Here is a 23,549-nt window from a genome sequence, read left to right on the forward strand (position 1 = left end):
GATATTTGTACACGTCAATCATGTCACCTCTTTTATGTCTGTGACTGAGTGATGGCAATTTCAGGAGGCGAAAACGTTCAGAGTATGATAGGTGCTTAATACCTGGGATCAATTTAGTAGCTCTTCATTGGACACTCTCTAACCGCCTCTGCTCACCCAGCTTATACGGTGACCACGCAGCCTGGCCATACTCTAAGATAGGGCGAATAATACCCTTAATCAAATGTACAAAAGTTCTTCTTATAATACCAAGCAGTCTATTAGACTTTGACACCACTTTAGAAATATGCTCCTTGAAAGAAAGACGTGAGTCTACCTGAACTCCTAAATCTCTCTCACTCTCACATTCACGTAGAACAACCGATTTGGTCATATGATACTCAGAGTCAGAACTACTTCTTCCAATCTTCAAAACAGTACATTTATCTGGGTGTAAACGTAGTTGCCACTTCTCAGCCCAGGCCTCAAGCTCAGTCAAATCATCTTGCAACTTACCGGTGGCCCCTGAAACATCAGAACGAACATACAACTTAGTATCGTCAGCAAACAGTTTGGCTGAAGTCTGCACTGAATCTGGGAATCAGATGTTGTGTGCTATGTTGCAATTTTGCATTTTGCATACATTAAAAACAAAATGGGGCCAAGAACACTGCCCTGGGGTATTCCACTGCAAACTTCTGACCAGTGGGAGTGTTGGCCACTGACAACGACCCTTTGACGTCTACCAAGCAAGAAGTCACTAATCCATGCATGCATTTTACCTTCGACTCCAAAAGCTTGTAGTTTACTAAGAAGTCGGTGATGGGGGACAGTGTCAAAGGCTTTCATAAAATCCATGAACTACCATGAATCCATCTACACTACCGCCATCATCCAAAATGCGGGTCCACTCATCCAGGACTTCTAAAAACTGTGTAATACAAGAACGTCCAGCAATAAAACCATGCTGATGAACAGAGAGCAGGTCATTCTCCTGGAGATGACGAATAAGTTGTGTCCTTACCAAGCTTTCAAGTAACTTACCGTACAAATAACATATGTCAGACTTACAGGCCTGTAGTTTCTACCTTCTGATTTGCTACCCTTTTTAAATACCGGGGTCACATTAGCACTCTTCCAATCTTCAGGCAAAACTCCTTGTCCTACACTTTTCTCAAACAGAATAGAAATAGGTAAGCAAAGTACATCACTAATTCCTTGAGTACACGTGGATCGATTTGGTCTGGTCCAGGGGCTTTACTTGGTTGCAGTTTACACAGAAGATTGAATACATCATTGGAGGATATCTCTATGTCATCAAACGGAGCAATAAAATCACCCACAGGGGGGGCTGGCATGTCATTCATATTCTCCTGAGTAAAAACTGATGTGAAAACATCCTGCAAAACTCAATCATCCTACGAACGAGGTTATAATATAACCTCGTTCTCGGCAGCATACAGTGCTGTTGTGCGATTATACATTGCCCATTTTTTCCACATTCCTCGGCCAAATCATCGTGAATCAATGCGTGCTTTAATGCCTGTATCATTTAAATTATTTTGACGAAGAGGCCGTCCAAATAAGCAGTATAAAATAAAAAAATGAATAAAAACTCACCGATTTCTCCTACGTGAACCTCATCCAGATGCCTCCATTAAGTCTATGGTGTTCGACAGTGACAAATCGAAAAAGAAAAAAGATCTCACGAACCATCGAGACTCATCAACCCGTTTGGACTGCCGACCGATGAGGTTTCGACTAGCCTGGGGCGTTTTGGGGAGTGAAAGTCATATACTGTACGTATGGTCCCGCGATTTGCGTGCTGTCACCAAGCAGAAGACAAAGAAATCAAGATGGCGACGTAAACACGGCCGTAAGCTCTTCCCATCTTTTCAAAACAAATCTCTCGTTTTTTTAATGAATTCTTCTTTAAAAATGAAATCAATATCGCAGAAATGTTGGAAATGAAGTTGGACCCCATGTACATGTTTTAGAGCTAGATCTTTTAGAGGGAAAGTAGAATTCTCGGGGGCGAAAGTTTCTGGTTTTGTACCCGTTCGTGGGGGAATATAGGTAGGGCTCCCAGGCGTTAGTGGGGAGTGACCATACGTACAGTATATGACTTTCACTCCCCAAAACGCCCCAGGCTAGTTTCGACAGAACGTTGCTTGTAATGCATTCTGGTCTTGATAGCCTCAATCAAGACATATTTGCAATTTTGTTTCGTATCGATACAAATTGATTTAAAAGCCACGTACACATATAGGATTTTCATGAAAAAATAAATGAAATGAAAAATACCGCAAAGGCCTATTTAGGGGCAGATCCAGATTTTCAAGGGGGAGGGCGGGGAAGTTTCAAGTTAATTTTATTGATTTCAAATCCAAACAAAGGTTTACAATCAAATGAATTTTTTTTCTTACAAATTATCACATAAAATGAATGCAAAACAAATCTGTTATATGGTTTTTAAGGGGATGAATAAAAAAAATCTATAAAAAAAGGAATGGAACGTAATTATGTTCTGTTTTATCACTTGAGCTCCTTGCCCCTTCATTCTTTTCATATTTCACCCTTCACCCATATTAATTCCAGGGCGGTAAAATGGGGGCTTACAAAAGTGATGATGAAAATTAATATTCAACAACAATATGAACAAATATGAAAAATAATAGAAAAACCAAAATAACCCTTACAATGATAGTACTCAACAAAAATAGAGGGATCAAGAGAAGAAGCAATGACCCCCCCCCCCCAAAAAAAGGCATCATATTTCCTTTCACAATAGGACAAGATACACATACAGTTCATTATATTAGAATAAACTAAGCTGATGGCGCTAACTATTATTCTTGTGCATAAAATAATTTAAAAAATATTGTGTGTCAGGGGAGAAAGAGACTACTATCGCTGGATCTTGGAGACCCGAAATAGAAGCATCACCGGAAACAAGTATCTGTGGAGAGAAGCATTTTTATACAGCTCTGTAGATGTCAGTGGTGTGGTTGCTTCCGTTAGCTTTCTTTAGTTGAGCACAAGAGGGCATGTTACATCCTCTACGTAGAAGTCTATGCGGTGCTGAAGATCATGACAAATTTCCTCATACATTCCAACGATTTCTCGAAGAGCCTTCAAATAAATGACAGTTTATCAAAGATTCCAAGATAAATAGTGCATCAACGGAAGGAAGATCAACGTTTGGTTCGGGGGAAAGACTGGTAAGTCAATCTCTCTTACTTTTAATTTTTCAAGGAGAATTCTTAGTAGATCTATGCCTCACGTACCACTAGTCCCATCCCCTACCTTTTGCTGTATGGCGAATGGTCGGGGATAACGAGTGGCAAAACTTCAGCCTTTTTCCTTGATTGAAGTAGTGGTACTCCAATCAGGTTTGACAATGTTGGCAACTGACTCCCGGACAGTGGTCTTGGATTTTACATTGGACCAAAAAGCTTTAGGGCATTGTTTAGATCCAGATGTGAAACGACCCTCAATCAAAATTATGGTCAGCTTTTCTACATGCCCAGGCCTGATTACTTGAACAGGCGTAACATTGGCATTGTGCATCAATACTGTATCTTGTACAATTAACATCCTTTAGCATATCACGCAGGGGCCCGTTTCTCAACACCTGGACAAGTTAGTCATATCTTTATCCACCAACCACGGAGTTAGTTCCAATCTTACTAAACCCGTTTCTCGAAAGGCTTTCTAACTAAAATACCTTGATATCGATATTACATGTATCGGTAAAAAGAGCAGACGAGACGTAGCCTTAGTCACAAAATAGCATAATTTTCAAAAAGAAAAATTACAACAAATTTGCAAATATTGTGATGAATTGGGAATTTCATCTTTTGAAAATAATAGCACAGGTATATTATGCACCATACATACTTAGACCATGAAGACTAGAGCATTCAATTGCTGAGAATATGGAATAATGAATAATTGATCTCGTGACTAAAAAATCACATGTGGACGTTGAGATGGGTACCCCCGGGATATCCAATTTTAATAGTTTATGAAAGTAAAACCATAACGGTTTTCGTTGTATAATGATGATAATTATACGGTATTTTACGATTCCAAACATAATCAAAATATAGTTTAACAGTTTTCTTTTATATCTTAGATACAAAAACTTACGTTTTGACAAATTCTATGCATAAATTAGAGATAGAATTTATCAAAATGTTAATAGGGGTCTGAAAATGACAAATACGAGTCCATTTATGGATGGCCTGACGTGGTTGAATCTTTATCGATTAAATCATTTTACCATTTCAAAATGAATGGTTTTGTGGAGTATTACCAACAGTTTTTGTAGATTCTTTGTATTACAATGATCATAGAATGCATTATCCAACTTGTGTTTGGATGTAATTTCAACATCTATGATTGATTACGTAAGATTATAATTTTCACATTTCTAGGCACTTTTGCATGTCATAGTCTACCCACGTGATGCCACTACGTCATTAAGAAAGAAGTTGTGACAGGTTCGGAGGTGTCATAAATATTTAGTGAGGTTGTTGTACCCGATCTTGGTAAAGAGGGCTTCGTGAAACGGTTAGCGGACAAGTAGCTCACTATCTCCGATTTAGTCAAGAAGTTAGACTTATGACGGTGTTGAGAAACGGGCCCCAGGTTCCTATACTCAATAATACTGTCTGTGCTTCTCCTGCACAAGGTCAAGGGTCTTTGCATCCATCCAAGCTTTCTTTTGTTCAGCCTCTTCGAGTCGCATAACGTTGGGATGAACAATAGGAAACAAGATGGCGGCGTAAACATCGGGCAAGTCTCTTCCGTCTTTTCATGATATTTTTCTCATTTTTTTTATGAATTCTTGTTTGAAAATAAAATCCACAGCGTAGAAATGTCGGAAATGAAGTTGTATCCCATAACATGAATTAGGGCTAGGATCTTTTTAGAAGAAAGTAGAAATCTCGGGGGCAAAAGTCTCAGGTTTTTTGGTGGTACACACAAATGTATAGGGCCAAATCGTGGTTTTGGGAACCACTCGTAGATTTGTGTACACGCACTTGTATACAAAGTGAATGGAGGTGGAAATGGGGCATACATGTAATGTTTGGACCTCATTGGCACTACTAGGCACTCATTCAATGAACAAGGTTATGATATAACCTTGTTCTCAGTTACATCTCCATGTGTGACAAAGTAAGGGTGGCAATGTTTGGCTTATTTTCTCATTTTTATGGGACAAATCCTTGATTTTCTTACACTTTCAGTTTTCATTACAGCTTTTCATCATATAACTTGGCTCTTATCTAAATTTAATTTTTTTTAATTATTTTTTTCTTAATTAAAAATAGAGATTGAAAAATGAAAATTTTCTTGCCATTTTACTTTCCACCAATAGAGGGCGTACACAAAAATATGCTCAAAATTCAAGTTTTGAGCGCTCTGGTGAATAAAAAAATTATTCCCAAGTTACTTATGAAAAATAAATTGCAACTGTATGGAAATTAGTAATTTTGGTCACAAAAGTGATATCTTAATGATTTTTTAAAGTGTGTGCTCTGTACAACATTGGCATACCATAGTCCTACCCACTCAAGGGTTCAAATCGTCTCGTGTGTGAAGGATTCATATGCACCTGGTGCACGCGAATCTTTCACACCCTTTTACTAAAATAACTATGACTTTACATCGTAGCTAAGCATTATATTTATTCTATGACACTTACCGAACCATATGGATCGTTTGTTGAATTCTCTTTGCTGTTTTTTTTAATAAAATAAGAGCATTTTTCGTGATCTTCACGTAGATGCCTCTTGATCAGCGTTGATATCAACTTTTGCCTAAAGAGGGCGCGCGATATTATTTCAAAGCCGGTAGGCACTTAAGAACCAAGTTTGAAAGGATACTCGTAAAATCACTCTCGCCGATGAATATTCATTAGATCGTGCGTGTTCAATACACACTGAGTGCATGCATGCAGAGAGTTTGTATTGAACACGCACGACCACGATCTAATGAATATTCATCGCGAGAGTGACATAATTTTACGAGTGTCCTTTCAAACTTGGTTCTTAAGTGCCTACCGTACCTTTGTTTACGGTGTTGCAAGCTAGCTGCATTCTAGGCGATCAGCATTATTTTCTTGTTCGTTCAATCCACTTTCATCATCATCTTGTCAAAAGATGGCGTACTTTACCAATAAGTATATACATGAGATGCAACCTGTTGATTTTTGGTACAATCACTCCTAGTACCAATGAGGTCCAAACATTACATGTATGGACCTCATAGGCGACATCAGTGCTAAAATTGGGTTAGAGATTTATGTGGATCTAAATTTATTGTAATTTCAACAAAAGTACTAGCTAAATTTGAGGCTTTTGTTGAAATTTTGCTTTAATGATACATTAATGCTTCAATAAGTAACAAAAAATTGAAAGAAATGAAGGGGAACTTACATTTTGACGACTTTTTCCTGATTTTCTTGGCAGTTGTCCTTCACTTCTGACTCTCGATCGGACCTGATATGCAGATCACGTATACGCGTTCTCGTCAGGTGATCGGTCGGTTATTCTTTTCGCCAGATGTTGATAATTATATATTTCATAACGCAGCGTTCATCGCAAATTTAGCTGAAAGAGATTGAAGTTGAACAGCGCAAGCTTTAATTTATTCAGAAATAACGTTTGATTGCACAAGTTTCGCCTCGGACATTTAGGATCATTTGGTCCCATATTGGCGTAACTACGGGGGGGGGGGGGGGGGTGTCCCTACCACCGTCCACACCGGGCGTCCACAAGCCAGCAATTATCTTTTTTCTCTTTTTTTAACCAAAATGCTTCCCCCCAGAAAAAAAGAACCAGGGTTAAAGAGAAAGACAATTATGATAGAGGAACACAAAATACTTTATTTTTTCAGCTTTTAATGCATCGACTTATAATCAAATATTAAATGGGGCTTAGAACATTTTTTTAAAAAGTCAATTAATAAAAATATTCCGCTCTTCGGGATTTGAGCTTTCATGAAATATCCGATCTTTTTCATGATTACCGAAAATACTTCAAATGTCAAAAAAAAAATTATCGGTGTAGTAGCTGATACCTTGCGCCCGCCTTAATTATTTTAATGTTGAGATACTTTGCTTTAATTTAATGAATTCCTAAAAGCATTAATTCTCAGATCATTTGTCGCAATCGAATGATTCGATTGGTAAGCTAGTTGTATAATTATTATGATTCATGAATTGTTTAAAATGTGTCTCTCTATCAGTTTTGAATATTTAAAAAAATGTCAGCTCGTGCTTTTTGGTCGCAATATTTTGATTAGTAAGAAATTCTTGTGTATGCGAGTTTGATACATAAATAACTAGAGAGAGGGGGGGGGGTGTCCCTCAGCTACTTGTCCTTGCTTATTCCAATTTTTTTTATTATGCTCGTGTTGTGAGTATTTCAAAGTCTTTTCTTTTTCTCACCCTTTTTATTGTCTCGGAGCTTCCCTCTATTTCTTTGCTACGATGTATAGCCCATCTTACTTGTTTCATTTTTTTATGTTCTCATTTCATTGAAAACATAATTATTAAACTGACGTAGAAGACTTTACAACAAAATTTTGATATTGTTTTTTCTTGTTTGTTTGGCTTTCTTTTTTCTTCTCCTCAGTCCTTTTTCTAATTAGTTTCCCTTTCCTTATTTTATATTATTTCATTTCATGAGGCATCCGCCAACTTATATACAACAACAAACGTTAGAGGCGGATATCCAGTAAGGGGGCGTGGTGGTGTGCCCTCTAAAAAGAGGAAAATAGGAAGGAAAAAAAAGCAGGATTTATCTTGGTGAAGATGATAGTGGTGGTGATGGTGGCGGTGATGATGATGATGATGATGATAATAATGATGGTGGTAGTGGTGATAAAGATGAGAATGAAGTTGGTGACGATGATATGATGATGATGTAATTTTGTCTTTAAAAAAATAATAGTGCAAAGGCGAAATCATTTAAAGTTTATTATGAAAATAGCAGAAAAAAATAATTTGAAAAATTGTACGTATGCGTATGGAAAATCTATCCCCCACCAAAAAAGAAAAAAAGTGAGATTTTGTTTTGTTATTTGTGACGGCGTAGGCCTATGCGAACAGCTGTGTGATATAATTATGGTAAAAAAAGTAAATGAAATGCCAAGAAATACATGATAATGACTTTTATTGTACATTCAGTATATCAGTAGATAAATTCATACTCGTTCCAAAAAAAGAAGAAAGTGGGTATATTATGGACCATTAAAAATGGGCAGTTGCTCTATATATTATATTACATAGAATATATAGAGCAACTGCTCGTGTGTAGCGGTAAGTTATTCACCTGATCTACATAATTCATGCGGCGCACGGCGCGTGCGCAATGTTTAATAATTATTGTTGTGAATACAATGAATGTCATCAAAAACATAATAACACAGATCAAATAGTGCCAGCTCGACGCGCAAAATGAGAAAAAAATATATATTTTCTGCCCTGATAATTTGATAACCCTAACCTAACCCAATTTCTAAGTATTTTTATCATAAACAGGATAACTATATACAATGATTGAAATTAACTTTATATTCTTTTGCGAACAAAATGAATATGAAAGACAGCTTTTTGATAAAGAACACAGTTTTAGAGCGTTAGAGCGCGATTTATACCTACAACCGCTAACATAGGCGGATCCAGGGGGGCCGAGGGGCCCGGGCCCCCCTATTGGCGGAGCAAAAAAAGAAAAAAAAAGAAAGGAAAAAAGAAAAGGAAGGGAAAAGAGAGGAAAAAAGAAGAAAGGCAAACATAAGAGGAGGAACATGATTAAATGAAATAACATTAGGGGAAGACTCTGAAAATAATTTTTTTTTAAATCAATTTGTTAGGATAAAAAATTTTCGCTCGCGCTTCGCGCCTTATTGTCTTTTAGGGTATTTGCATATCTTGCTCAATATGGAGCTTGAAAAATCAAACTTTGAAGTCATTATACAAAACATATTTCAGCTGGGAAATTGAACTTTCATTATTTTGTTTCATTTACAAATTGATTTTTAAAAAGTGCTCTGTAAAAATGTCTGTGATATCATCTGAACATTATCATTTTCTGCTTGCGCTGCGCGCTCGCAAAATTTGAATTTTCAGGTACGTATTATTTTCCTGTATTCCATAAAGTTCTCAAAAAGTTCCCTATTCAGGTCAGATTGTTAAAACGTATCAGCTAGCGCCGCACGCTATAGCATTTGGATTAGTCGGTTATGTATATCCCAATATTAATTCTAAATCAAACTAATTTGATGACAGTTTATCAAAAACTTCGACTCGCGATTTCTGCTCGCATTGATAGATATATAATGCCTCTTATGCATAATTACAAAGTGCTTTAAATGTCCAGTTTTCAGGCCATAAAATTAACACATTTCGCGCTCCCATGCGAGAGAAATAGGAAGATGGTCATCAATTTCATATGATGACATAATGCCCTCATAGCATGTTCCGGTCCTATGTAAAAACTCAAAGTAATAAAAATAAAATACATCAGCTCTTTTTTAACTGTGATCCATCACAATTCACAATTTTCCCACAAAGTGTTTGCATTACAGAGCTTAAATTCACCCTTTGTTATATCATATATTTTTAGCTCGCGCTTTGCGCTCTCTTTATTGATTTTCATGATAAGAAAGTTACTTAGAATACCCAAATTCTAGGTCGAAATCTAAAACACACGTTAATTCAGATACGCAGATTGTTCTCTATTTAAATCATTATCCAGTTTCAGATCACAATATCAAAAAGTGTCTGCTCGCGGATAAATAACTTATCCTTTTCATGATAAAACATGAATAGTGCGTCCAGAATCTTTCCCCATAATTTTGTTTACCCATCACATTTCTCCTATTTTCTCCTCCCTTTTATTTTCCATTAATTTTTCTTTCGTTCACTTTTTTTCTGTCCTCTTTTCCCATAATTTATTTTACCCATCACATTTCTCCCTATTTACTCTTCCCTTTTATTTTCCATTAATTTTTCTTTCGTTCACTTTTTTTCTGTCGCCTTCTAAGTTCTATTTTTTTTTCTCGTCTCACCGCTTTTCCTCATCCCCAGCCCTCGATCGACGCCCGTGCAGATTCGCAAACAATATCAAGAGTATATGTCTACTTGCAAGGGCGGAAATCTCTCCCCAAAGGTAGGGGGACCAGGGGCTGGAAAATTTGACAAGCAAAAAACAAACAAAAAAAGAAGGTTTATCACCCTCTAAAGAAGGTCATCTTGACCAAAAGAAATTTGACAAGCAAACAAGCAAAAAAAAGGGGGCATGCCAAAAGTAAGATCGTCTCTTCCAAAATACATTTCGAATTTGAACGACATGACCAAAAATAGTAGGGGGACATTTCATAATGTGCCCCCTACTATTTTGGGTGAGGGGACATGTCCCCCGGCCCTGGGGTTTGCGCCCATGTGGGTGGGGGTGTTGCGCCTCCCTATCGGGATCATATCACAGCGAGTATACACTCTTCCATATTGGAAGAGTGTTTACTCGCTGAGATTTCGATCTCACACATAATTTTATAAAAAAAAATAGAACAGCTACGCCTTGAACACAGGCCAAAATGCCTAACGATTTCTCCGCGGCATTAACAACTCTCGTAAAGGGCGCTCCATTTATAAATAACGTTGCATGAACAGCTCTCTATGGCGACGAAATTTACCGCGGAATTGCAGCCAGCAGCGTGGGAAATTGGCAGAAAATTCAAGAAGAGAACCGGTGAGTACCGATTTAACAGTATTCATGTATTAATTAATATTTATTTAATCATAAGAATAATTTTTTTTTACGGAAAGAAAGCTTAGTTCTAAGCTAGGGCGGCCCAAATGCGCGTGAGTGGAGTCCCAGTTTCTTAACACGGGTAAGTATTGCGGTGTCGCCTAGAGTGGGTACAATTTCCTATTATGCGCTGACGACTTGAATTGAGAATGTTCGATACGAAAAATTGCTTTTCGATTGTTGTTTGCGTACTTTCCACCGCAGTATTAAGGACGGATCGAAGGGAGTATCCTGGTTGAGACTTGGAGGTAAGCGATAAAAACACTTTTATTAATAATTTCCAATTCATTTTAAAAAACAAACTTAAATGATTCAAACAAAATTCCAAAGTGGAGAAATACTGAAATGTTTGGCGTTTTTCATTCCCTCACATTCGTGTGATGAATGAAAACGTCAAAGTCCACTATGAAACCACATGCGTTGTGCGAGGTTAGTATTACTAACCTCGCATGTTGTGTGAGTGGTCCTACCTGTAGATTCTCAACAGGCAGGATGGTAGCAGTGAACAAGTGCTACTAGGCACTCATTCAATGAACAAGGTTACTGAATAAAGCGCTGCTGTATGAAGTGAACGGTGGTTCCCAATATCACGATAATGCCATGTATAGAAAGGAAGACCTGGCTTCGTATGAGAGTAACCTTACGTTAGTAAATGATTTTTACTCTCTAGAGGCTTCCTGGCTAATCATACAGAGTCGAGGTAGGATGGGGGTAAGGTGTCCGGACACTTTATCTTTTTGAAGCCTTCTTTTTTGTCTTTGGTTTAGGCCTACACTAACAATATTAATTCAATACTGGTAATCATTTCCTATTCTGTTCTTTATAATTTTTCCTAACATTTTTTACTAAAAATTGATGAAACTTCGCTTGTAATTTTTTCCAAATGACTTTCTAAAATTGATCGTCCGGACACACAACCCTCCGGACAGCCCGACCACCGGACAGCCCGACCCTGGACAGCCCGACCCGCTGCCCTGGACAACTCGTCCCGGTCGAGTTGTCCAGGGTTTGCTCTGAATCGGACAACTCGACCACTTGAATTCTTCTTCAAAATTTCATTAAATAAAATTTCAAAATTTACTTCAAAAGTATTTTCCCGCATAATTCATGTTTCTTCAATACATTCTCGACAGAAAAATTGACATTTCAGTGCATTTTGAGCTATTTTGAAAGAAAATAAAGCGAGTTCCCTTGCAACGAGAATAATCCGATACCGCCGGCGAGCCGTGTTCATTCAACTTACAACTTGCAAATTTGAGTTGATTTTTCCGTCACTTTACATATTTTAATGGTGAGTGTGTGCTATTTTGTATTTTCATATTCCGTTTTCACATTTCCTGTACTTATTTAAAGTTATTGCATTTCACAAAACTGATACTTAATGCAAACTTTTTGAGATAGTTCACCTGGAAAGGACACCGATGCGGTGCTTCGCCGGCCGGCTGGGCGACCGGCTGTGCTGCTGTGATTGTGACTGAGTGAGGCAGTCAGCTCAACTAGCTATGGCTATGCGAGGTCAACTTACTTATTTTAGTTAATTTTCCGTCTCTTGACATATTTCCCATTTTCCAATGGCGAGAGTGTGCTATTTTTGTATTTTTACACTTCTACTTATTAAAAAGTTTTTTAAAGTCACTAAGCTGATTATCATTAGGACAGTGACTGCGTGGTCGGAATGCGCTTCCCAAATTTTAAAGTAACCATCCTTGACGCCCCTTTTTGGAGGCCTTCAGGCCGGGGGGGGGGGGGGGGGGGGTGCTTCCAACCAACATCTAAACCAATTTAGGAAATAGATTTGAAAATGTCTCAGTTTGTAAGTTATGAAGTTTACAATATGGAATAGTTTATTGAAAAAAAATGTATTAGGCCTATACGATTTATACCGAAATTGAAAAACTTTGTTTTTATCAAAATCTAAATTTTAAAACTTGCTTTTCGTTATCGAAAAACATGTCTCTTATTTTTTACCTGTCAGTATATGACACAGCTTTTTTTAATGCACATTCCACTGGAAACAACGGGTCTTCTTGAGGATACAAGCACTTGGGCTGGTCCCAACAACCTACACCCGGGATGAGGAGAAGAGGTTTCATACTCGACAAGCGATGGCCTTTCCATTTCTTTCACGAGCTGAAATAATACCGAGTTCCAATGACTTGGGCATCAGAGCAGCAGTCCCTTGATCGATGAGGTAAGTACAGCTTCTTAGATAATATCAAATTTGTGCACTTCATGCAGGCATATCAAATTTCAACTTTTTATTTTTTGGTATTTTCAAATTCTTTAAATGAAAGAAGGAACAATTGAATTGAACATTTACTTATTATTTCTTTTATACATTGTTTGAATTGAACAAAAATTTAACTTTTTTTTATATACATTGTATTCATAAAAATTCAAAATTGCTTCTTCTTAAAAATGTGAGTAACTACTACATGTTTAGGTTAAGTAGAAGTTGTAACATTCTAAATTAATTTTGGGTATGTAGGGGTTATGCTTAATTCATGAGGAACATTTATGTCGTACACATCTAGATGATACCAAGTATCGTTCAAGTGAGCTTGAAGGGGAAGTTCACCCTGACAAATAGTTAATTGTAAAAACAGCAGAAAAAATAATAAAAAATATTGCCAAAGGTTTGAGGAAAATCTATCAAAGAATTGAAAAGTTATTACAATTTCAATTATTGGATTTGTGATGTCATGTGCGAGCAGCATTTCTGCATAATAAATGTTAAAAAGTCAAGAAATTGTTATTTTCTAAGAAAATTGAAACTGGTTTTACTATGCCTTTTGTATATATTCAAAAGACAAAACATTTCACACCCAAACCTGAAAAGAAAACAAAAATAAGTCATCAGGAACCATTGAAAAAAATTGAATTCATGAATTTTATATTACAAAACATATGGGGCAGCTGCTCGTTTATGACGCCACAAATCTAAAACTTAAAATTTGAATAACGTTTTGAAACTGTTCCTCATACATTCACCAATATTTTTTGGTATTTTCTGCTATTTTTACGACCAACTTTTTTTCAGAGTGAACTTTCCCTTTATGATATTGAATTAGTTGCAATTAATTTAACTTTAATATATTTTGCTTCTAAACTGAAGGTTGAAATGGTTTGATTTGTTTCAGTAACAAAAGAGGTGCAGAGCTTCAAAAAGTTGAAATTACTTTATTTTATTTCTATCTTTCCAGCTCTTCGAGACCACCTGAATTGCAAGATCTGTATGGCCAGTTTTTGTGTGACAAAATAAAAGATGAGGAAGGGTTGAAAATCCCTCCAGCTAAGTTAGGGATCATGTAATTGCCATGGAAACCAAATATAGTAATGTATAACAGGTTGTATATTCCTGAAAGTGCAATTGTTGGATAAATGTTAATTTATATTGGCACTAATGTAATTTGAAGATTGTCCTTATTGTTAGCTTTACATAAACACCAAAAGCAGAGGATATTGTTCTCAGTTGAAATTGTGTCATATTTATTACCATAATAGTATTATCATAATTGTGGTAATGTAATCCTATTTGAAATTTTGAACCAGTATTTATTTTATGTGGGATATAATGTTTTATATACACTGAAGTTCAATATGTGTTACTATGTAATTTTAGATCTGATCAAGTTTACCTTAATGTTACTTAATAAAACCCACTTAACTCCAAAGAAGTATTTTGAATATTTGGTTCTTGCACTATTTTGTATCCCTTTTCTCGCTGAATATTTACCTTTTATTGAGAGCTGTGGTGACGGGTTCCATGACATTTGCTCTGGCAAATTCCACGCCATAATCTTATGAACAGCTTCAACCAGTAAGGTCTAAACCTAACTTAAAACCATATTGCAACCCTGAACCTCTATCTTAAGGGGCTTTCACAATTGCTCGTGCGATTGTTTGCGATCACTTGGTCACAATATATGTTGCACAGAATTGCAACGGTGAAGGGTCGTAAGTAGTCGCGCAACCAATTGTGAAAGGGGCTTTAGACAAAATTAAGCCTGGGGCAATTGTCGCAGGAGCAAATGTTGTGTCACATGGTAATCATATTGTTTTAAGATTGGAGAGATGAAGATGGGGGGGAGGATGAAGATGGTGGGATGGCCATGATGAGGAGTGATGGAGTTGAGAGGGGTGTGGATGATGAGTGGATGGAGATGATGAGAGGAGGGATGGGGATGATGCAAGGATGGATGGAGATGATGCAGGGAGGGATTGAGATAAGGTTTAGAGATGAGGATGGAGATGGTGAGGAGTGGTGGAGATGATGAGAGGATCGAGTAGAGATGATGAGGTGAATGGAGATGTGGAAGGGTTGACAGGAGTAGGGGGTGGAGATGAGAGGAGAGATTGAAATGAAATAGGGATGGAGATGCGAAAATGGTTGGAGAAGACGGGAATGGGGGTGGAGATGTCAGGAGGCGTGTTGATAATGGAAGATGATGAAAGGGTGGGGGGGGGGGTGATCATCACAAACATTGCCTCCACCAACTTAATCATCATTACCATCATCGTCATTATGACATCATCATCACCACAAACTTCATCATTATCATTGGCGTAGTGAGTAAAAGATTTTGAGGGGTAAGATATGGCCCATCATGCCAAAGTTATTTTTTTCAATTGTGAATGAGTAAAATGTTTGACATTTTTATTACACAGACTCATTTTTTTTTATTATGACATCATACTAAAACTCTTCTCTTTTCGTTTCTCTTTCATTCTTTTTTTTTGGGGGGTATTTTATCTTCTTTTTTGAGGGGGGGTGCTCTTGCCCCAAGACCATGATCCCCCACCACCTGTATTCCACTGTTCATTACCAACACCATCTACTATCGTCATAATCATCAACACCACTAGCTTCATTACCATCATCGTCATCAGTAACATCACCATCATCGACATCATAACCATCACTATCATCTCCACCTCCCATCTCATAACAGTCACCAGTCCAAAATTATCTTCATCACATCATTATCGGGCCTCATCACCACAACATCTTGATCATCATCATGGTTATTTTATCTGTGATTTCATACACAAATTCTAGTACTTATGTCACATTATTCATCTCTTACTGTAAGATGGACTTTACGTAATACCCAACAATGACATTTCAATCATTGTTAAGAAAAATCAATGAATTATCTCCCTTATCAAATCAGCGCGTGTTGAAAACGCTTTGAAAAGGGAACCAGATAAATAATAATGTATTTCATAACTATTAATGAGAATTAATGAAATGTAAAATGTCAAGATTCAAACTCGCAGCTAAAGAAGTCATATTTTCGATTGACAATAGGAATATTTCCAGCTAAAGCCGTTTGTTGGAATTCTTGTAGAGAGTTGGTATGATTATCATTAAAGGGGTGGTCCAGGCTGAAAATATATCTTAATACACAGATTAGAATTCACTGAGCAAAAAGCTGAAAATTTCATCAAAATCGGATAACAAATAATAAAGTTATTGAAGTTTAAAGTTTAGCAATATTTCGTAAAAACAGCCGTCATGAATATTCATTAGGCGAGCTGATGATATCACATCTCCACTTTCTGTTTTCTTATATTATTACATAAAATCATATTTTTTTCATTTTTTCATACTTGTGAGAATAATATGTCTCCCTTATGATGAAATAAGTTGCAGCAATAAATATCTAATGTACTAAATCAGTAACTGTTGTCAATCCAGTTTTTCTAGTTCTTGGAGGAAAAAATTTGAATAAACCTAATTTCATATAATAAACACAAATCAGCCCACCTAATGAATATTCATGACGACTATTTTTACAAAATATTGCTAAACTTTAAAATTCAATAACTTTGCTATCTGTTGTCCGATTTTGATGAAATTGACGGCATTTTGCTCAGTGAATTCTACTCTATTTATTAAGCTATAAATACTTTCAGCCTGGACCACCCCTTTAATCAAAAAGTGGCACGAATATTCATCTTTGGATAAAACATGCAAGATTCATTTTCTAAATGTGTTGGAAACGGCATTACCATGGGAATAACAAGACAGGGTATTAATTTCCTTCAGTTCAGTGGTATCCCTTTTCTGCACTTTTATTCCTTTGCATTATTTTTTCCTTTTTTCATTTCTTTATTTGCGCCCCCTGAATGTGCCCCCTAGATACGACCCTGACTGACCTGGGTACAATACTAGTTTTATCTACTTGATGGTAGCTCCCCAAAATCTATCAACTTTTGACATGGCTGCCGAATAAAAAAATATATCACTTTGGGGGGGGGGGCACATATATAATAAAGCCAACTTTCAAATGACACCAAAATGTGTTGAGCGAGCACTTCCCACTTAAACAAAGGGTATGAAAATTAGGCTGGGCAGGAAATAGCCTTCCAATTTCAGTCAGTTTTTGAAAGGCAAATCCGTTAGAACCTGCAAAGTTAAGGGTGTTGTGATAAATTAATGATCAATCGTGGCAAGTTTTGGTTGTTAAAGCAAATTTCATAAATTATTAAATTGAACTTTAATGCATGAGTGAAGTTCAACACACATTGCATTTTTGGGGGCAGCATTTTAACTTTATTATGTGGATCTCAGCAATGTGTTCATGGGAGTCGGGAGAATAGAGGGTGAGATGGAACTTAAGTGGGAAAAGTAGGTTGATGGAATAAGGTTTAACAGAACATTTAGCCCCCCCCCAAAAAAAAAACTCCCTCTCACCCGCCCTCCCCTTCTGTTGAGAGACTGATTGCTCTTACATGTACGTATGAAGTCCAGAGCAGAATTTTCGGAATTTAATGTTAAGTTCCGAAAATTGGGGCATCAACTTTTACCTATCAATCCTTATGTCAAAAATTTATTATTAAATCAACTCAATCAATGTGCAATATGCTTGATCAAACATTCATTTTTTCAATAAATTATTTAATAAATCATCATCGGCCTAATCAATTTCTTGGTAATCATTTGGCACCCCCTAGTTCAAACATCAATCCCCCCCCCCCTTAGTTCAAACATCAATTTTGCACTCCTACATGGATAGAACATGGCAGCGGATAAGGTTTTAATATCAATGACACCCTTAAAAATGTTATGAGGGAATGTGGTGACCGGGGAGAAAATCTTTGAAGAATTTGAATAGTAAAAACTTAATTGATTCTAGAGCAAATTGATGACATGAATGGAATAGTACATTAATACATAATATGGCCCATTATATAGCGATCATTTTTCTTTGTGGTCGAAAAATCTTGGTAGGGCTTGAGCGATTTTTTTTGTTTGGGGGGGGGCTTTAATCCCCCCGAAAAACACACCTGAAGAAGAGAAAAAGGGAGGGAAAGAAGAAGAGAAAAAGTGGAAAGACAGAGCGAATGAAACAGTGGAATGGGGAGAAAGGAAAAAGAAGGGGAAAAAGAAAAAAAAAACAGAAAAAGCGAGAGAAGAGGGGAAGAGAGTGACGGTCCTACTTTAGGCCTTTTGAGATAACCTAATCGTGTTTTTTAAAATGAAATTATGATTTTCTTAAACTTTGGTCTGCAGGACTATCCCCACAACATATTTATCTTGGTGCCCCTACAAAAGTTCAAGGCCCCCAGTGCACCCAAAGCTGAAACCCAGCTACTTCATGCACTGATGAGATCGAGTCAATGGATTGCATCATTTCCAAGAGGTTCTCAATAATATTCCTGAGATGATGAAAAGGATGTTGGTGGCGATGGTGATGATGATAATGATGAACATTGGTGATGACGGTGACGACAGGTGGTGATGATGATATTGGTGATCATGATGATGATGCTGATGATTATTATGGCGATTATACTGGTGATACGATGACAATAATGATGGATGATGTTGTGATGATGGTGGCGATGATGGTGATGTGATGAAGATAATGGTGATAATAATGATGGCGATGATTATGATGGATGAGAATGATGTTGGTGGTGATGATGATGATGATAGTGGTGTGATGATAATATGATGATGGTGATGATGATAGCGATAGTGATTATGGTGATGATAATTAAGATAATGGTGATGATAATGATGGCGATGATAATAGCATAGTGATTTGGTGGTGATGATGATGATGGTGGTGGTGATGGCAATGATTGTGACGATCGTGATGGTGGCGATGATAGAGATGATGTTGGTGGTGAACTGGTGATGATGTTCCATTCCTCCTCTACATCCCCTCATCTCCATTGCCTCCTCTCAGCTTCATCTCTCATCGTCATCCCCTCCATCCTTTTCCTCATAATTTCAATCCCTCCTCTCATCTATTCCTCTCACCTCCATCCTTCCTTTCATCTCCATGCCTCCTCTCATCATCTCTATCCCTCTCATCTCCATCCCTCCTCTCATCATCTCCATCCTTCTTCTCATCTCCAACCCACTTTTCATTACCATCCTTTTCACATCACCGTCTCCATCCCTCCAATTTCAACTTCATCTCTCCCAAAATGTCCACCTGATCACCACAGCACTTAACAGTGAAATGTTCAGCAGAAAAAAATACATGGGAGTAATAGAACCCAATATTCACAATACTTTTTAGTAGACTCTTTATTTTCTATGTAACAATGTGATAAACTTGATCACAACTAAAATTACTAAGTAACACATAATTTTCTGTTATATCTTACAAACAGTATAGCATAACAAAACATGGTCTTGTTATGCTGTTGAAAAAAAACATACATAAAGAAAATCAAATAGTGCACCATTCCTGGTATATTTGTTTACTATTTATATATTCACAAATTCATGTGTGCCCAGTCATACTTTTGCCTCTTAGTATAAAAAGCAATTGCCAGTCCAACTTCAGACAAATAATTCCTGCTATACTTCCTTAAAGCCTGCTATATTTGTATACTATTTGTACATATTCAAATATTCATGTGTGCCCATACAATATTTGTTGATTTGTAACTCTGATTGAGAACAATATCCTCTGCTTTGGGTGCAAATGTAACAATATAGACAATCTTAAAACTACAATAGTAACCATACAAATTAACATGTAATAATTAATTGCCCCTTTGGTTTAAGAATATACATTTCAAAATTTATTGCATATATATTTGATTACCATGACAACTAACTTAACCCTAACTTACGTAGAGGGCTCTTTCAAGGTTAATTAAGTCCACCCCAGAAAAATGCTAACTTGAATACATAGAGAAAATCAAACTAGTATAGTGCTAAAAATTTCATCAAAATCGGATTTGAAATAAGAAAGTTATGACATTTTAAATTTTCGCTTATTTTTCACAAAACAGTGATATGCACAAATAGGTGAGTAAGTCGATGATGCCAATCACTCACTATTTCTTTTTTTTTATTGTTTGAATAATGAATATTTCATTTTTTAAATAGATTTGATTTGACAATAAGGACTAACTTGACTGAACCATATTAGCATTAAACAATGATAATTCCACATGTTCAGGGAGGAATTAATCGTTGTATCACTTGACAATGAAGAGAAAATTAGATAAAATACAAAAGAAATAGTGAGTGGATAACGTCATAGTCTCCTCATTTGCATACCAGCCAGTATGTGCATATAACTGATTTGTGAAATTACCAGTAAGCGAAACTTTAAAATGTCAAGACTTTCTAATTTTACATCCGACTTTGATGAAATTTTCAGTGTTATGCTTGTTGGATTTCTCTCTTTTTATTCAAATCAACTTTTTGTTAGAGTGGACTTGTTCTTTCAGCACTTCCTTACAATTTTGTTTTATAAATAAAAACAAGCGAAGTACGGTTTGCAATCCATGTTGTCTCAACTAAGTCAAACAGCTGGAAAGATGAAATGAAGTATGAAATGAATTATTGACAAAATTATTGTAATTTCAAATATTTGAAGACAGGGGCCTGTTGCATAAAACTTTTTACCTGAGAAAACTCTGGTAAAAACTGAAAACTAAGGTTAGTCTCATATCTGCCATTGACTTTAATACAGGGCAAAAACTCTGGTAAAAACAACCTGAGTTTTCTCAGGTAAAAAGTTTTATGCAACGGGCCCCTGCAGTCTGCACCTCTTGATAAAAGAAATTAGACCATTTTCAATCTTCACCTTGTCTTGAACAATTTAGAAGGAAATACAATTTTAATATATCAAAGTTAAGTTAATTTGCTAAACACACTAGAACCATACCTGGTATCTTCTGGAAGATTTACATAACATAAAGGATCCACATAAATTTCGCATTACCATACCCAAAAATTAATTTGAAATGTTACAACTTCTACGAAACCTATAAGTAAATTTTTTGTTCAATTCAAACAATGTATAAAGAAAAAAAAGTAAATTCATTATTCAATTCAATTGTCCTTTCTTTCTTTTAAAGAATTTGAAAATACAAAAAAAAAAATTCCACTTTGATATGCCTGCATGAAGTGCGCAAAAATTGATTTATTGTATCTATAAAGCTGTATTTACCTCATCGATCAGGGGACTGCCGCTCTGATGCCCAAGTCATTGGAACTCGGTAATATTTCTGCTCGTGAAAGAATGGAAAGGCCATCGCTTGTCGAGTATGAAACCTCTTCTCCTCATCCCGGGTACAGCCCAAGTGCTTGTATCCTCCAGCAGACCCACTGTTACCAATGGAAGTTGCATTAAAAAAAGCTGCGACAGTAATCGATAACGAAAAAGCAAGTTTTTAGATTTTGATAAAAAGTTAAGTTTTTCAGTTTCGGCAGAGTACATTTCATTTTTCAATAAATGATTCAATTTTGATAATTATAAATACCCAATATATTGTCAGTTGTTTACCCCCCCCCCCCCCTTCCAAACTTCGAAAACAATAAAAAAAATTATAGTTATTTAAGAACAAAAATAAACAATGACACTTTAGTACAAAAATTGTAAACTTCATAACTAGTTACATGTACATATGCCGGCTACTGAGACATTTTCTTGTTTACCCCCCCCCCCTGCCCTTCCAAACTTCGAAAACAATAAAAAAAATTATAGTTATTTAAGAACAAAAATAAACAATGACACTTTAGTACAAAAATTGTAAACTTCATAACTAGTTACATGTACATATGCCGGCTACTGAGACATTTTCAAATCTATTTCCTTTTTCTAGTTAGAGACATTAAAAAAAACCTTTTTAATAAGTGGAAGAAGCGTAAAAATACAAAAATAGCACACTCTCGCCACTGGAAAATGAGCAATATGTCAAGAGACGGAAAATTAACTGAAATAAGTAAGTTGACCTCGCATATAGCTAGCTAGTTGAGCTGACTGCCTCACTCAGTCACAATCACAGCACAGCCGGTCGGCCAGCTGGCCGGCTCGCCGGCGAGGCGAAGCACCGTACCGTATCGGTGTCCTTTCCAGGTGAACTATCTCAAAAAGTTTGCATTAAGTATCAGTTTTGTGAAATGCAATAACTTTAAATAAGTATAGGAAATGTGAAAATGGAATATGAAAATACAAAATAGCACACACTCACCATTAAAATATGTAAAGTGACGGAAAAATCAACTCAAATTTGTAAGTTGAATGAACACGGCTCGCCGGCGGTATCGGATTTTTCTCGTTGCAAGGGAACTCGCTTTATTTTCTTTCAAAATAGCTCAAAATGCACTGAAATGTCAATTTTTCTGTCGGGAATATATTGAAGAAACATAGATTATGCGGGAAAATACTTTTGAAGTAAATTTTGAAATTTTATTTAATGAAATTTTGAAGAAGAATTCAAGTGGTCGAGTTGTCCGATTCAGAGCCAACCCTGGACAACTCGACCGGGACGAGTTGTCCAGGGCAGCGGGTCGGGCTGTCCAGGGTCGGGCTGTCCGGTGGTCGGGCTGTCCCGGAACCGTCCGGACACACAACTGGAGTTACTTGTCGGCTTGCAAGCTGACTGCCGTTTAATATGCATGGATGGGACTAAGCCTCTAAGGCGCAATGTTCAATCGAACCACACTCACTTGATCTAGCAAAATGAGGACGAAACAGGTAAGAAATTCATTAAATTCATAAATATACGGTTTTTATTTAATTATTTTCTATTAACTTACAATTATATCCGTGATTGAGGTGTTTAGAACACGTTTTCATCCATTTTTTTTTGTTGCGAAATTTCCGAAGCCGACAGATCTGAAGTCATGTATGTCGCCAGCTACGCTCAAATGCCATATATTTTATACGATACGGAAGAGGGATGACGACGGGATGATGCTGATGATGATAATGATGATAAGCATGATTGGTAAATATGAAAATAAAGATAGATATAATAAAGTTCATCTAGAAAAGGAAAAATTGTAATGTTATTAGAGAAAGGAATGCAGGATGATGTATGTGACGAATTCGAGAACAGGGTCACAAGAGTGCCGAGATCAGGGTGATGAGTTTTTGGTTTTTTTGTAAAATTTAGGAAATATAGACCTGAAGAGGGGCATTCTAAGGGTTGTTTGTAGGAATTCTCTAAGACCCTACGTATTTGACTAACCAAATGATGCGAGCGCGAAGCGCGAGCTGAAATTTTTGTATATATTGACCCCAAACATGGATATTTTAAGGACTATAGTTACGAATCCATTAAGTCAGAGTATACATATCTCACCATAGTAATCTAATGCAAGTGCCAAGCGCTTGCTGATTTTGTTAGAATTACATCTAAACACATGGAGCACTTTTTGAAGTCATTGTAATCATGATTATCATACGCATCTCACTAATGAAATACTGCGAGCGCGAAGCGTGAGCTAAAATTTTTTGATATTCAGATCAGAAAAAT

General features: G+C 36.6%; 1 protein-coding gene and 1 long non-coding RNA gene across 2 annotated transcripts in view; one reads left to right on the forward strand and one right to left on the reverse strand.

Moving 5' to 3' along the window:
• Positions 1 to 22,926, reverse strand: part of LOC121422437 (helicase POLQ-like) — a 55,073-nt gene extending 32,147 nt beyond the window's left edge. Inside the window, exon 1 of the mRNA XM_041617474.1 lies at positions 22,828 to 22,926. The gene's annotated coding sequence lies outside the window, so the exon portion shown is untranslated. The remainder of the gene's footprint in view (positions 1 to 22,827) is intronic.
• On the forward strand, positions 11,835 to 14,841 carry LOC121422438. The gene is made up of 3 exons (XR_005971167.1): positions 11,835 to 12,093; positions 12,778 to 12,993; positions 14,006 to 14,841. It is a non-coding gene; the product is annotated as an uncharacterized LOC121422438 (long non-coding RNA).
• Positions 22,927 to 23,549: the final 623 nt, after the last annotated feature.

The sequence above is a fragment of the Lytechinus variegatus genome, chromosome 10, assembly GCF_018143015.1.
Source record: "Lytechinus variegatus isolate NC3 chromosome 10, Lvar_3.0, whole genome shotgun sequence".
In the NCBI taxonomy this organism is placed as follows: Eukaryota; Metazoa; Echinodermata; class Echinoidea; order Temnopleuroida; family Toxopneustidae; genus Lytechinus; species Lytechinus variegatus.